The sequence below is a fragment of the Cupressus sempervirens genome, chromosome 3, assembly GCF_028749045.1.
Source record: "Cupressus sempervirens isolate cs-2001-9-10 chromosome 3, ASM2874904v1, whole genome shotgun sequence".
Lineage (NCBI taxonomy): Eukaryota > Viridiplantae > Streptophyta > Pinopsida > Cupressales > Cupressaceae > Cupressus > Cupressus sempervirens.
The window spans coordinates 942,811,735-942,829,497 of record NC_143120.1 but is presented as its reverse complement, the minus strand read 5'-3'; the positions used below and the strand labels follow the sequence as shown (position 1 = coordinate 942,829,497).

General features: G+C 33.7%; 1 pseudogene; it reads right to left on the bottom strand.

The window, feature by feature from the left end:
• Positions 1–9,122: 9,122 nt before the first annotated feature.
• On the bottom strand, positions 9,123–9,816 carry LOC149569848 (serine acetyltransferase 1, chloroplastic-like; annotated as a pseudogene).
• Between the last annotated feature and the right edge of the window lie 7,947 nt (positions 9,817–17,763).

The window sequence follows — 17,763 nt, the reverse complement described above, 5'->3', positions numbered from 1 at the left end:
AACCTCACCCAATAAACGTAACCATGTCATACCCAAAACGATATCCAAATCACCCATATTGACCACATGGTAATCCGCTTTGAACTCATAATTATTCAGGCGTAAAGGCATGTCTCTGACTATCCTGTTACACTTAAGAGTGTATCCGTCAGCAACTTGTACTCAAAGACCTTTGAATTCTTCTGTCTTAATACAATGACGCTCAACCAATCGTGCATCAATGAAGTTATGTGTAGCTCCGGTATCAACCAATGTAATCACCTTCTGCCCTGCTAGGACACCACGTAATCTGAAAGATCCTTCCTGTTGAATGCTAGACAAACGCCCTTGCTGTAGATGCAATTCAGGTTCTTCTTTCTGTTCTGACTTTCCTGTCTCTTCCTCAGATTCTAAACCAGTGTGTCCATCCTCTTTTGCCGCACTGTTAGAATTCGATCCTTCGTAATATGCCCACATAACCCTATTGGCTTTTCCTTTTGGTTGCAAGGGACAATCATGATCCCTGTCATATGGACCTTTGCAATAGAAGCATAATTTCTTCCTTCGCAAGTCATTTAAAGCCTCTGTATCTAGGGGTGTGGTAGATTTCCCTTTGGTTTCAATGCTCTTCCCTTTATTTTTGTCAAACTTCCTATTGTCTCTGAAAGAGGTAGTACTCCTGGGAGTGAACCGGCTAGAAGGGGCTGTAAGTTCCATACTTCGTGCTTTCCTCATGGCTTCCTGCAGTGTTGGTGGGTCAAATGCCTTAATCCATCCCTTGAGGGGTTCAGACAATCCTTCTGTAAATAAGATAACTAACCTCCTTTCCGATACATCTGGTACCATGACTGACAACCTCTGAAATTCACTAATATAAACCTCCACATTGCCAATTTGTCTTAATTGTGCAAGGTCGCAAAAATAAATTTCTGGATCCTTCTTATCAAAACGTTCAACTAATCTATCCACAAAGTCTTGATACATTCTTACCTGGTTGTGTTGCAAAGTAACCATTCCATGTGACCACCAGTCATGAGCTGCGCCTTCCAGATGCAAGGTAGCATATCTGATGGCATCTATTTTAGACATAGGTCTTAACGCTAGAAAGGTGTCCAACTTATGAATCCAAGCTTGTGCTGACATCTGACCACTACCATCGAAAAAGGGTAAAGTAAGTTTACTGACAGCTCGCTGTAACTCGCTATCATAACCTCCTCTAGGTCTCCTATTCTGGTGGTTGTTCCTCATATGTTCCCTTCTTTGGTTTAAATATCGATCGAAGTTTAATAATTCACGCACATGCGGGGGTAATGCTTGCCATTCTGCCGTAGCAGCCCTAAGATCATCCTGGAAATCCTCTGGTGCATCGTCTTCTCCCATCTCCTGAGCCTCTTCCCTTAGGAAGGTGGGACGAGTAGGCCTATTTGCTGTCCATGATCTGCACCTAGGAGCACCTTGTGATCCTGCCACACTTCTATCATCGTGATCAGATGTGCCTCTTCCTTGATCTTGAATCCTGGGCTGAATAACTCTTTCCATTATGGTAGTCAAAGCCTGTAGTTTCTGAGTTATTTCTTGTTGTCCGGTAGTCATGATTCTGTAAAATTCTCTGGTTTCATCATCATCGACTCTGGGAAATCTTGGCGGACTCTGTGTTTGTCTTTCACCCATATCTCCGTCCTTGAATATGGTTCTCTTGCGAATATAACACTGAGAATAAAAGTACTTTTACCCAATCAGGATGGCAGGACTACTGCTCTAATACCACTGAAATGACCTTCTTATATACGTCAAAGCCATACCAATACTAGACTAGGATAATTCGTTAAATACTTGTTATGAAACCATCAATTTATATTAGCTCTAGCAGATATTCATCAAGTCATATAACAAAGGGTAAGGATACCGGTAATGCTCAAGAAGAATCAACTCTTACAAATTTTAATAACAATTCAGACATATATAAAAATTAAAACCTGAGTTTGATGTCTTCATTGAAAGGTTGCTGCCCTTCCACTGATCAAGCTCTTGTATAGGTCAGAAAAGGGTCGCTCTCATCTCCTTTCACCCACAGCTTGTTCAGGATCGCGATTCCCATGGATTCCAACTGGTCGCAATCAAATTGAAATATTTCCTTGGCCGCCTGCCAACCCCGTGATCTCATGTGATTATCTGGTCGCGGTCACTGCTTGCAAACTTTCCTTGAAATGGGAATCGCATGGCAAAATATTTTCATTTATGTTTGTTGTTATTAGTTACGGATCTAGATAAATCGTGTCTTGAAAGGGCACGCTGGAACTGATGGATCAGGAGTTCCTAAATGATCTTGCAACTTTCTGAATTATTGGTGCTTACGGTCGACATTCCGCGTCTTCCATATTGATGGCAAATGGTGAGAGAATCCTGGTCAGGTTTGATCTAAAATTGTTCTTCAAAATGGTGATTGTCAAGTACGCCCAATGGGGATGTCAAACCGGCGGATTGCGAAGGATAAATGTAAGACCAAATGCTTCCCTGCTCAATGCGAAACTATTCCGGTATAGGGTGGTCCAAGCAATATTGAATTAATCTCCTTCGGGTGTGATTCCGTTTGTATTAACTCCTTCATTCTATCTGTAGGAGTGATGCTTTCAAACTGTAAACAGCTCGTTGCTTCCCAATCTTTTGTGCTGCTGTTGTCGGCTGTGATGAGTCTTGGTTTCCTGGGCCCAATTTGCCAATCCTCAAGACTTCAAAACATTCCCCTTCATTAATCCGAATATGCAAATATTCTCAACATGAAATGGCTGAAAACCATCTCCAATGTGCAACCCTTCGGAAGATATCCCACCTCCTCAGTTATGCAGATCTAAGAGAGTTTTCGTTCTCAGTGACCTCTGGGAATTTGCAGGCCGAGGAGTACAAATCGCTCCAACTGATAATTAAAAAACCAATCCACAAAATCGCTTGTTTCAAATGGGAGCCCAATGTCCTCTATTTATTCACTTCACTGAGAAGTTTCTGGAAGTTTTTCGGAATCATCTTTTATGATGTAAAACTTTATAAAATTAAATAAATAACTTTATAAAGTTGGAGTACAACCTTTATTTAATATCAGGACGAGTAGGCCCCACTTACTCAAAAATTGGAAAACAAAAATGACCCTCTTCCCATGACCCTTTGCCTACGAGAGTCGATGATACGCAAATCCCCGGTAAAGTTATGCCGCTAAAAAGGGGACATGACATTCCTTCTCTTCTCATATTGTTGTGGGTAGTCTTGCATGTTAGCAATCTTGCATTTAGTTAGAATAGATTGCATATTAGGTGTTAATCCCCATTTTGAAATTGCCTAGGTTGTTTGAACCGTTAAACAATCTGGTTGTTGGCCTATTTTGCTTTCTGGTTAAGAGGATTGCACTCCCCCACCTCCTTGCAAAAAAATAGGGAGTTGTGCCTTTCAATTCGGGGGTCTTTGATAGATTACTACATTGACCCATTTTGTTGTTAACTACTTTGTTTTCTATTAGCCATTGGGCACTCTAAGAGTCAAAGTATAAACCATAGAAATAAGGATGACAACATCAACAGTAAATCACATCAACTACCAAGATTATCCACATTCAAGACTTGACATAGAAGGAACCTTAGAATCATTGTATGATCTTTTCGCAATCTTAGCATACACAAAACTTTGTTGAAAAACAAATAAAATATGTCAGTATCTTGTTCTACTAATTAAGATATAACAATTGACCTTCTAAGACCACTTGTGTATACTCTATACCCACTTTCCACTAACAAAATGAGCTCCACTTCACTCTAAATCAACCAAGGACCAACTTTTACAAAATGCTCGAGCTGGTTAATACTAGCACTACCTAAATAGCCACGACCGTTACCTCCCTTACTTCCGTCAGCTCCTATAAAATGTACTGCCCTACATGATTTTGGGCTGTGTCCTTTTAAATAGGCTTGGGGCAGTGTGAGGGTGGGGAAAAATATTTATGGGGCCCCGAACCCATGTGGTTGGAAGTTGGAAGTGTGTGGTCGTGGGTCGTTAATGTTAGGGGTTTGGGGTTATAGTGTAAGTTCTAGTTTTAGTATAAGTTAGTTAATATATCTATTTTTTTTTTGTTAATTTTGATTATGTTTATATATATATATATATATATATATATATATGTATGTATGTATGTATGTATGTATGTATGTATGTATGTATGTATGTATGTATGTATGTATGTATGTATATGTATATATATGTATGTATATATATATATATATATATATGTATGTATGTATATATATTTATGTATATATATTTATGTATATATGTATGTATATATATATATATGTATATATAGATATATGTATATGTATATGTATATATATATATATATATATGTATATATATATGTATATATATATATAAATATATATATATATATACATACATATATATATATATATATATATATACATATACATATACATATACATATACATATACATATATATACATATACATATTCATATATATATATATATATATATATATATATATATATATGTATATGTATATGTATATGTATATGTATATGTATATGTATATGTGTGTGTGTGTGTGTGTGTTTTAAAAATTAGTTTAGAATTAAGTTAGTTGGCTTTCATTTAAAATTATTTAAATTAATATTAAATTAAGATTAGTTTTAAATTTAAATTAGTATTAGATTAGTTTAATTTTAAGCAAGTATAAATTTAATTTAGTTTTTAGTTCTTAATTAAATTTATTATTTGTGATAGTTAATTTATTTTTAGTTCAAAGATAGATTAGTTATTTAAAATAAGTTTAAAATTTAGATTTTAATTGTTAGGTAGTTTAATTTAAATGTTTTAAAATATTGAAAATTTATTGTTTGAAAGTTAAGTTAGTAGTGTTAATGTCTTAAATTTTTATTTCTACTTTCTATTAATTTTAGTATTATGAGTTGTTAATGAATAGTATCAGATTTTAGATAGTTTTTTAAAAAATTAGGTTTTTACCCTTTTACCCTTGCTTCCTGCTACCCACTAAATTGATTTGCCCATCTAGCTATCCTATGCCTGACATGGAAATTTGTGTGAGTACTTACTCTAGTCAATTTCATATTTTCATAGGGTGGAGGAATATATGCATTCATGTTTTAAAGATTTTTAGGTAAGTATGAGATAAAGCTAGGAGTTATGTTTTAAAGTTAAGTAGTTAGGCTCTTATATATTTAGGATATTTTTAAATATATAATTATAGTATTTTCTTTCTTTGCTCTTTTTTTTTTGAAAATATGTTTAGAGTATAATTTAGGAATCCTTTAGATTCCCTGTTGCAAGAAAAGTAATAAATCTTTCTCCCCATACAATTTGTAGCATCCTGTAGGTGGGTGTTACGAGAAAATTTCCTTGTTTTCTTTCTCTCTTTTTTTTTTGAAAGTATAAGTATAATATATATATAAATATATATAAGTGTCTTTTTTATTTTTACAATTATGTTTTAACAAGGGATGCATATATTCTTTCCAAGTTTGATTTTCCCACTTGCTTAGTTTAATAAGGGAGATTGAAAAAAAATAGTTTATCAACAATGCATGATTTATTTGTTTTATCTCCATATATATATGAATCAAATTCCAAAACTTCAACATAACATAATTTCTTCGTCACCATAATTGAACTTGAAAATTGCATATTTGAAACATCACCATTTTAGCTTTTTTTTTTCAATACATACATGCATAAACTGAAATACTATAAGACTACAATGCTCAAATATTACTCAATCTCTTTTTCTATTAAACCACCTGATTCAAAGGCTCCACCGGGAAAGAATTAGGAAGAAAACTCAGCATCGTTGCCACTACAACAAAGATTTACATTACATTTCTACATAGAATTTTAATCCCGAACATATTTGAATTTCAACAATCAATTTAAATTTCCTTCATGGCCCTTATCAAGGGATCTATATCATTTTCTACAATGCATCATTGAGATTGTGGAGGGAACGTAAACTGACCAGGTGGCAAAAAAGCATAACAAGTAACAAAATAAAACATTCATTTCCATACTAGGTTTTCACAATGGCATTCAACACTGAATCAAAACTAGGGGGAAGGTGGATTTTTCCAACAAAATATGTTAGACACAACACCAACAGAGGTGCCCAATCGGTGTTATAATTCAATAACTTTCATTCTTTCATTCTTACATGTCAAAACTCATACGTGCTTTGTGCTGATAGGTAGGGGCCCATAACACCCTACCCTCTCTCAATCTTCTCATCTTGAGAAGAGACTCTACACTGTTGGAGTCCAACTGAAGAGCTTTCCTCAAAAAATAGCCACATCCACCCTATCAGAGGGTGAGTAATGCCAAACATCCATAAAAGAAAACTTCGAAATTTCAAAACAACACAAAGGAAGAACATTGAAGAAAACTTGTTTCCAATCCCTCCCAACATACTCATCACACATACAAACATACATAAGAAATAAAACTAAAACATGAAGCACTACATAAAACCAAAATGAGGCAAAGAATTCCTACCTTCAAGAAAATAGGTTATGACAAAGATCAAGTTTGAGAAGAGCTAGCTTTCCTCTCCTTCCTCTTCAATTCTAAAAATCCCTCTAAAACTAGAGGTTGAGTGAACAACACAAACCTCCTAAAAAAAAGCCTCTAAATAAGGTCAAAACTCAACTACCTCTAAAAAGAAATAACTCCCCCCCAAATCCTAAAGATCTAGAGGTTTCTAACTCAACTAAACCTATGGAAAACCTCAAGCTAGGGTTAGAGTCATTCAACCCATGGTGAAATCATTCTATTTTCGCACTAAAGCAAGAATGGACTTTTTGAGTAACCTCAAAAGTCAACAAAAGGGGATAGGGGGGTGGAAAATGCCCCCAACCCATACCCATACCCCTTGGGTAATAATTTTTCATATTTTTAGGCCTTAGGGATTGATTAGGGACCAAACAAAAGCTAGGAATTTTTAGGACTATCTAACAACTCAAAAAAGAAGCTTAACCACTAATCTGGATTAGGGGTAACTGAACTCGATTAAAAATAGATTAGTGAAAAGGGCACGAACTTAGTCTGACTTAGGTCCAAAGATGACACAGTTAACCCAAACCAACATGTTGAGATGCATATACAATTCACGAGTGTCAAGTGACACTATAAAAAGAACACTGTTACGAAACATTTAACATTTACTGAATACAGAATGGTACATTCATACATCTCACAGTATGAGTAAAATATGAACAACATGGTCTCTACAAATGGTACATAGGGTTCAGTTTCATTTCTCCATCAGGTTTCTCGACTAATAATTATCCTGCATACTCATTGCACACATCAGTGGCTCAAGGAAATCACATGTATTCAAAACTTATCTGGGTAGCTACATTAATCAAAACATGAATCTTTCATATAATTAACTATTTAATTCATTTCTACTCACATTTAATCATTTGTAATCACATAATCAATATAACATAACTTATTCATTAATTTAAATTAAAGTACCAAATTAATCATTGTTAGGCATGCATACACCTAATCACCATAGCAACACTAATTAAAGAATACTGAACTATCTAAAGCATATAACTTAATCATCGAGGCATCAATTCAACACCCTTATCATTAGGTGAACATACTTTGTATCATTGTTAGTGAAATTTTAATGTTTTAACTATCGAGATAATGTAGTAGTTCTTGAATCACTAAGTATTAAAACATGGATATATTAACTACTCTAAATTTTATTAGGATATGCACAACATAAAGAATAACTTCATATCCATTCAATTCTCCTACAACAAATTTAACAAGGAATTTCATATTTAATAACTATGTATGAGGAGGGACCTTACACAGCCATCAATTTCTATCATTTTTTTGTCCCTACACATTTAAATTTTGTTGTATCAGTGGGTATGTATAGTCCTCTAAGTTTTATAAGGTATCATATTTGAAGTTTATCGTTAGAATGCTACAAGTGGTTGTGCAATTATATTTCTACAAGAAGGAATTCTTGAGAGATTAATTTCTATAAATGGGTGTACTTCAACCTTAGAAAGTTAAATTTGAGGTGCTTGAGCCATTGATTTCTATAGGTGGGTGTTCCTTAGCTTTTGATTTTTTTAAGTGGGTTATATCAAACTATTCAATTCTATTAGTGAATGTACATTTGTGATTGATAATCTTGTCTTATTTCCTTCAATCATAGTTAGTTTCTCTAATGTTGACATGAGTGGTTTTCTATCTGGTCTCGCCATTAGCAGTCTATTCTCTTGCTCTGTACTACCTTATACTTATAGAATCATCAGGTATTTAAATATCACATTCTTAAAGGCAAACATTGTCTATAGGTTTTTTAGTTTAGTTGTAGATTGCACTATGTCCTCATCATCTATTTCACTCATTTGGGTTGAAGCTTTGGATAAAGTTGTAAATCTTGTGTTAGAAAGAATGCAGTGAACCAGATGGAAAACAATTGTAATATGACAATTTTCCATTACATCAAATAGACTTCATGAGAGACCCATAATTATAGCAAGCAAGGAATTCATTATGTCATCTTTATTTATATCATACTTTTTAGGGTTCGTTCCTCACATTGTCTGTAATAAAAAGTCCCTTGACTTTCAACTTGATTCATTGTTGGGGGTTTCTGGTAAAGTTATCTAGCATAAAATATTTTTCCATTTGATTATATATTGGTAAATTTATATTTTGAGTCTGTCATAGAGTTGTCTAGTTTTAGAACTCTTCTTAGATTTCTTCTATTCTAGAGAAATTTTGATTCACTATCCTTTATAGCATCCATGTTTTATAGTAAAATGAATCGAGACAAATATCCAATTTTGATTTTTGGCTCTAGAATTTAATTAGATGATTCCAATGCATCCATCAAAATAGACATCGGTTTCTTTCATATGGTATAAACTATGACAAATGCTCTGACTACATCAATTATTTTTTTGGGTTTACAAGACTGTGTATGTACTCGAAGCTATTTAGAATGGTTTTACACCTTACATTATCTACATACTGGAAATGCAAAGTACAATTAAGGTTTTCAAAAAGACATAGATGAAGGCTGAGCTTTTGAAAGTAATATCAAATGATAGAGTCTGATCATTTCGTGACAAAAGACATATGTTCCATCATCTTACAGGAGTTAATAGGGTAGGATATGCTTTTTCCCAATTAATCTGAATGGGTTCTGAACAATAGTAGTCTTGCACGGGACGTCAATGAGCATGACAGCCCCGGCTCCAAACTTAGACCCTTCTTCAATTGTTACATTTTTTATAACACAAGCCCCTGCCTTGATCAAAACCCCCTTCCCAATTTTGGGACGCCTGTTGATGCCATGATTGTCAGTATCACCAAGCGTCACCAATAATGACAGTCTAGCTAATAAAAACTCTCGTCCCATGGTGGAAGAACATGCCCTTGCCAATCCCAGTGGTAGAATGTAGGTCCATTGCAAACACTTGAGAAACCCTGCTTTGGAGAATTGACCCTAAGACTAGAGGTAATGTGCGATGCGGTGAGCTTGGCATGTGAGGAAACTCTTGAAGGTGAGTATACAATGGCAGTAGGAATTGCATGCAGGGTCTCTCTCTTTGGCAGTGCAAATGTCGGCTAGAATGGCATGGTGTACTTGATGGTGTTGTGTAAAGATGTCAAGAAATAGGTTTTAGAGCTTTGCGGTAGGCAGCATGGAGGTGATTGAAAGTTTGTTCATTAGGTGCAATGCCACCACACTCTCAATTGTTTAATGAGAGAGAATGTACTTTCCTTGCATGTACCATCATTGGTTTTAGGGTCTTTCAATACCTGTTCTATAGGGAAGAGATGCAACCTTGGATGGCAATGGAGCTAAACTATCAAAGCAACAATTCTAGATTGAGAGCCAGACCCAAGTGTGTATGCTATTGAGCAAGTACATTGAATTGCATATGCCATTCTGTAGCTAGCTGATTGAGTATACCTGCGATTTTTAAATAGAAGAGGTCCCTTTGTTTAATAAGTATTAGTGCCAGTGGACAGTGCACAGGGTTGAAAGATCGCATTCGTCATCCACCTTAGGCTTGAGAAGGTGCACACACTTTTTTGCTTATCGAAAAAGAGAAAGCTATGATCTGGTTGAAAAGTCTTAGTGTTAAATATATTCATCTGTTGTCACACTTCCGTTGATGAAGTTTATCATTGCTTTACCATCAGACTGTGTTCATTGATTCAGCTAGAGTCATTTCTCATTTTGACATTCTTAAGGTAATAACCTGGTCAATACATTGTGCCTCCATAACAATGTTCTAAATGTAAAGCACCAGACCTTCCTCATTATAAATAGTTGTTAAGATTTTCATACCTTCTCAAATCATTTCCATGTTTCTTTATTTTTCTCATTATCTTGAAATTTGGCACTGCATTTCTATATTGAACCCTCCTTGCCTCCTTTAACTAAATACTTTTACTTTCTTTTTATATTGTTCATCGCTGTCTTCATGACAGTTATACAGTGACAACCTCATTCATCCTTCACTGCATCTTGCTATACTCTCTCACATTCGTCAGCACCCTCGCAAATAATTTCTCGATTGGCCTTTTTATGTCAATCTTAGAACAAATTAAATTTGATATGTCTTTTCTTGTTTATTCAATCATTTCACATCTTTATGAGGGTCATTATCACATTTCTCGATTGATGTTGTGTGACACTTTTGACTGTATTCATGAAATATTGACAGAAAACATGTGCTGGCTTTCTGAAACAAGAGAGACATGACGGGGGTTACAAACACTTTGAATATTGTTAAAATATGCTTCAAGCGGTGCTCACGATCGAGGTCTAGTAGCCTTTACATATTCTCCAGTTAGGTGTATCTGATATAATTCATTTGTAGATTATTCTACAATTATGATGATGCTACACATTTTGTGCTGGTTTTTGATCTGGGTTTCACTTGGATCGGCAGACCCAACTGAAGGGTATACTCAGCTGAACTTGACTATAATCCTTTAGACTCCTTATATACGTATTTGAATTCTTCGATGTCCCTCTCTGTGTGAACAACATCCTGCAGGAATAAGATTCTATCAATTATATTTGCCAATTTTAAGGAAAGGCTAAGTTTAAGGAAAAAATTCGTAAGTTTAGACGTGTGCCTGTGTTGTTATATTCCATCCTCATCTTTTCTTAGCATCCATTATAAACAATAGTGATATTGCGTTCTATTCTTGAAATCTTTATGAAAAATCCCCAATAAAGGACAATGAATCTTATGGCATGCATTGCGCAATATAACTACTGATATACTTCAATAAAGAACTTGGAGTAAGAGAATCAACAAAGTGTGTACTTGAAGTTAGCTCACCAATTACATAATCTATTACATGGCATGTCAGGTCTTTGTCCTAAATAAATTTCTCTGGTAATCTCAGTGGTTGGAGATTACTACATTGACCCATTTTGTTGTTAACTCCTTTGTTTTCTATTAGCCATTGGGCACTCTAAGAGTCAAGGTATAAACCATAGAAATAAGGAAGACAGCATCAACATTAAATCACATCAACTACCGAGATCATCCACATTCAAGACTTGACATAGAAGGAACCTTAGAATCATTGTATGATCTTTTCACAATCTTAGCATACACAAAACTTTGTTAAAAAACAATTAAAATATGTTAGTATCTTGTTCTACTACTTAAGATATAACAATTGACCTTCTAAGACCACTTGTGTATACTCTATACCCACTCCACACTAACAAAATGACCTCCACTTCATTCTAAATTAACCAAGGACCAACTTTTACAAAATGCTCCAGCTGGTCAATACTGACACTGGCTAAATAGCCACGACCGTTACCTCCCTTACTTCCGTTAGCTCCTACAAAATATACTACCTTGCATGATTTTGGGCTGTGTCGTTTTGAATAGGCTTGGGGCAGCGTGAGGGTGGGGAAAAATATTTATGAGTCCCCGAGCCCACGTGGTTGGAAGTTGGAAGTTTGTGGTCATGGGTGGTTAATGTTAGGGTTTTGGGGTTATAGTGTAAGTTCTAGTTTTAGTATAACTTAGTTAATATATCTATATATGTTTTTGTTAGTTTTGATTATGTTTATATATATATATATATATATATATATATATATATATAAAATTTAATTAATATGTGTCTTTTAAAAATTAGTTTAGAATTAAGTTAGTTTGTTTTTATTTAAAAATATTTAAATTAATATTAAACTAAGATTAGTTTTAAATTTAACTTAGAATTAGATTAGTTTAATTTAAATGTTTTAAAACATTGAAAATTTATTGTTAGAAAGTTTAGTTAGTAGTGTTAATGTCTTAATTTTTATTTTTACTTTCTATTAATTTTAGTATTATGAGTTGTTAATGAGTAGTATTAGATTTTAGATTGTTTTAAATTTTTTTAGGTTTTTAGTATGTTTTTAAATTAGGATATTTGGCAATAGAGTTGTTTGTTTTGTGTTAAATAAAGCATTAGTTTAAATGATGTTAATTAGTATATATATTTTCTTAGTGGAATCAAATATAATTGCTTTAAAAGTATAGTTGTGTTAGTATTATTAAATAGTATCATTGTTAATTTATTTTTTAGGATAGTATCTTATAGACCAAATTCAACATATAATTATCTCTTCTTACACAATAATAAATTTACTTATCTATTTACCTTTATAAAACATTTTTACAATTATATAAATATTATTAATTTTTATTTTCAATTAAATTTTATAAAAAAAAACTAATAATTAACATAGCAAAGTTGTAAACTTGTTATAAATTAAATTTTAAATAGGAAATTTTTGAAATAAATTTTCTAAAATTTAATTGATATAAACTCTTGGAGAACTACTATGCTAAAGCCTATTTAAAAGGACACAACCCAAAATTGTGCAGGGCAGTACATTTTGTAGGAGCTGACGGAAGTAAGGGAGGTAATGGCATTGGCTATTTAGCCGGTGCATTTTTGTGGCTATTTAGCCAGTGCCCTAAACACTACCCACCTTACCCTCTACTCTAAACCTCCACATGCCTAAAACTCCTTCCCAACAACCTGCACACTGCCCGAGCAGCCTGTGCATTGACCAAGATTACCTTTATGCAGGTCTACCCTTTGCCATGCTTGACAACACATCCCTTAGTGGGCGCTAACCAAGATAAGGAATGGGAAAGAAATAAAGGAGTTTCTTTGCATTTTTTTTTTTTGAAAACTTTTACCCTTGCTTCCTGCTGCCCACTAAATTGATTTTCCCATCTAGCTATCCTATGCTTGACATGGAAATTTTCGCGAGTACTTACTCTAGTCAATTTCAAATTTGCATAGGGTGGAGGAATATATGCATTCATGTTTTAAAGATTTTTAGGTAAGTATGAGATAGAGCTAGGAGTTATGTTGTAAAGTTAAGTAGTTAGGCTCTTACATATTTAGGATATTTTAAAATATATAATTATAGTATTTTCTTTCTTTGCACTTTTTTTTTTGAAAATTTAAAAAAGTTTACAGGATAATTTAGGAATCCTTTAGATTCACTGTTGCAAGAAAAATAATAAATCCTTCTCTCCATACAATTTGCAGCATCCTGTAGGTGGATGTTTTGAGAAAATTTCCTACACACACACACACACACACACACACACACATATATTTAAGTGTCTCTTTTTTTTACAATTATGTTTTAACAAGGGATGCATATATTATTTCCAAGTTTGATTTTGCCAATTGCTTTGTTTAATAAGGAAATTGAAAAAATTTAGTTTATCAACAATGCATGATTTATTTGTTTTATCTCCATATATATATGAATCAAATTCCAAAAATTCAACGTAACATAAGTTCTTCCTCAAAATAATTGAACTTGAAAATTGCATATTTGAAATATCACCATTTTGTCTTCTTTTTTTTCAATACATACATGCATAAACTGAAATACTATAAGACTACAATGCTCAAATATTACTCAATCTCTTTTTCTATTAAACCACCTGATTCAAAGGCTCCACCGGGAAAGAATCAGGAAGAAAACTTTGCATCGTTGCCGCTACAACAAAGGTTTACATTACATTTCTAGACAGGATTTTAATCCTGAACATAATTGAATTTCAACAATCAATTTAAATTTCCATATCATTTTCTACAATGCATTGCTGAGATTGTGGAGGGAACATAAACTGATTAGGTGACAAACAAGCATAACAAGGAACAAAATTAAACCTTCATTTCCATACTAGGTTTTCACAATAGGATTCAATAGTGAATCAAAACTAGGGGGAAGGTGGATTTTTTCAACAGAAGATGTTAGACACAACACCGAAATAGGTGCCCAATCAGGGCTATAATTCAATAACTTTCATTCTTCCATTCTTACATGTCAAAACTCATACGTGGTTTGTGCTGACAGGTAGGGGCCCATAACACCCTACCCTCTCTCCCTCTTCTCATCTTGAGAAGAGACTCTACACTATTGTAGTCCAACTGAAGACCTTTCCTCGAAAAATAGCCACTTTTGTCCTATCAGAGGGTGAGTAATGCCAAACATCCATAAAAGGAAACTTCAAAATTTCAAAACAACACAAGTGAAGAACATTGAAGAAAACTTATTTCCAATCCCTCCAAACATACTCATCACATATACAAACATACATAAGTAATAAAACTAAAACATGGAGCACTACATAACAGCAAAATGAGGTAAAGAATTCCTACCTTCAAGAAAATAGGTTATGGAAAAGGTCAAGTTTGAGAAGAGCTAGCTTTCCTCTCCTTCCTCTTCAATTCTAAAAATCCCTCTAAAACTAGAGGTTGAGTGAACAACCCAAACCTCCTAAAAAATGCCTCTAAATAAGGTCAAAACTCAACTAACTCTAAAAAGAAATAACTCCCCCCCACCTTCTAAAGATCTAGAGGTTTCTAACTCAACTAAACCTAAGGAAAACCTCAAGGTGGGGTTAGAGTCATTCAACCCATGGTGAAATCATTCTATTTTCGCACTAAAGCAAGAATGGACTTTTCAAGTAACCTTAAAAGTCAACAAAAGGGGCTAGAGAGGTGGAAAATGCCCCCAACCCATACCCATATCCCTTGGGTATTAATATTTCATATTTTTAGGCCTTAGTGATTGATTAGGGACCAAACAAAAGCTAGGAATTTTTAGGACTATCTAACAACTCCAACAAGCAGCTTAAACACTAATCTGGATTAGGGGTAACTGAACTCGATTAAAAATAGATTAGTGAAAAGGGCACTAACTTAGTCTGAATTAGGTCCAAAGATGACACAATTAACCCAAACCAACATGCTGAGATGCATATACAATTCAAGAGTGTCAAGTGACACTATAAAAAAAACACTGTTACGAAACATTTAACATTTACTGAAAACAAAATGATACATTCATACATCTCACGGTACAAGTAAAATAGGAACAACATGGTTTCCACAAATGGTACATAGAGTTCAGTTTCATTTCTCCATTAGATTTCCCGACTAATAATTATCTTGCACACTCATTGCACAAATCAGTAGCTAAAGAAAATCACATGTATTCAAAACTTATCTAGATAGTTACATTAATAAAAAAATGAATCTTTCATATAATTAACTATTTAATTCATTTCTACTCACATCTAATCATTTGAAATCACATTATCAATATAACATAACTTATTCATTAATTTAGATTAAAGTACCAAATTAATCATTGTTAGGCATGCATACACCTAATCACCATAGCAACACTAATTAAAGAATAATGAACTATCTAAAGCATAAAACTTAATCATCGAGGCATCAATTCAACACCCTTATCATCAGGTGAACATACTTTGTATCATCGTTAGTGAAATTTAAATGTTTTAACTATCGAGATAATGTAGTAGTTCTTGAATCACTAAGTATTAAAACATGGATATATTAACTACTCTAAATTTTATTAGGATATGCACAACATAAAGCATAACTTCATATCCATTCAATTCTGCTACAATAGATTTAACAAGGAATTTCATATTTTATAAGTACATACGAGGAGGGACCTTACATAGCCATCGATTTCTATCATATTTTTGTCCCTACACATTTAAATTTTGTTGTATCAATGGGTATGTATAGTCCTCTAGTTTTATGCGGTAGCATATTTGAAGTTTATCGTTAGAATGCTACAAGTGGTTGTGCAATTATATTTCTACAAGAAGGAATTCTTGAGAAATTAATTTCTATAAATGGGTGTACTTCAACCTTAGGAAGTTAAATTTGGGGTGCTTGAGCCATTGATTTCTATAGGTGGGTGTTCCTTAGCTTTTGATTTTTTTAAGTGGGTTATATCAAACTATTCAATTCTATTAGTGAATGTACATTTGTGATTGATAATCTTGTCTTATTTCCTTCAATCATTGTTAGTTTCACTAATGTTGACATAAGTGGTTTCCTATCTGGTCTAGCCATTAGCAGTCTATTCTCTTGCTCTATACTGCCTTCTACTTATAGAATCATCAGGTATTTAAATATCAGATTCTTAAAGGCTAACACTGTCTATAGGTTTTTCAGTTTAGTTGTAGATAGCACTATGTCCTCGTCATCTGTTTCATTCATTTGGGTTGAAGCTTTGCATAAAGCTGTAAAGCTTGTGTTAGAAAGAATGTTGTGAACCAGATGGAAAAAAATTGTAATATGAAAATTTTCCATTACATCAAATAAACTTCATGAGAGACCCGTAATTATAGCGAGCAAGGAATTCATTATGTCATCTTTATTTATATCATACTTTTGAGGGCTCGGTCCTCACATTGGTTGTTATAAAAAGTCCCTTGACTTTCAACTTGATTCATTGTTGGGACTTTCTGGTAAAGTTATCTAGCATAGAATCTTTTTCCCTTTGATTATATATTGGTAAATTTAGATTTTGAGTCTGTCATAGAGTTGTCTAGTAATAGAACTCTTCTTAGATTTCTTCTATTCTAGAAAATTTTTGATTTACTATCCTTTATAGCATCCATGTTTTATAATAAACAGAATCGAGACAAATACCCAATTTTGATTTTTGGCTCTAGAATTTAATTAGATGATTCCAATGCATCCATCAGAATAGACATCGGTTTCTTTCATATGGTATAAACAAGGTCAAACGCTCTAACTACATCAATTATTTCTTTGGGTTTACAAGACTGTGTATGCACTCGAAGCTATTTAGAATGGTTTTACACCTTACATTATCTACATACTAGAAATGAAAAGTACAATTAAGGTTTTCAAAAAGACACAGGTGAAGGATGAGCTTTTGAAAATAATAGCAAATGATCGAGTCTGATCATTCGATGACAAAATACGTATGCTCCATCATCTTATAGGAGTTAATAGGGTAGGATATGCTTTTACCCAATTAATCTGAATGGGTTCTGAACAATAGTAGTCTTGCACGGGACGTCAATGAGCATGACAGCCCCAGCTCCAAACTTAGACCTTTCTTCTATTCTTATATTTTTCATAACACAAGCCTCCTTTAACTAAATACTTTTACTTTCTTTTTATATTGTTCATCGCTGTCTTCATGACAATTATACAGTGACAACCTCATTCATGCTTCACTGCATCTTGCCATACTCTCTCACATTTGGCAGCACCATCGCAAAAAATTTCTCGATTGGCCTTTTTATGTCAATCTTAGAACATCTTTATGAGGGTCGTTATCACCTTTCTCGATTGATGTTGTGTGACACTTTTG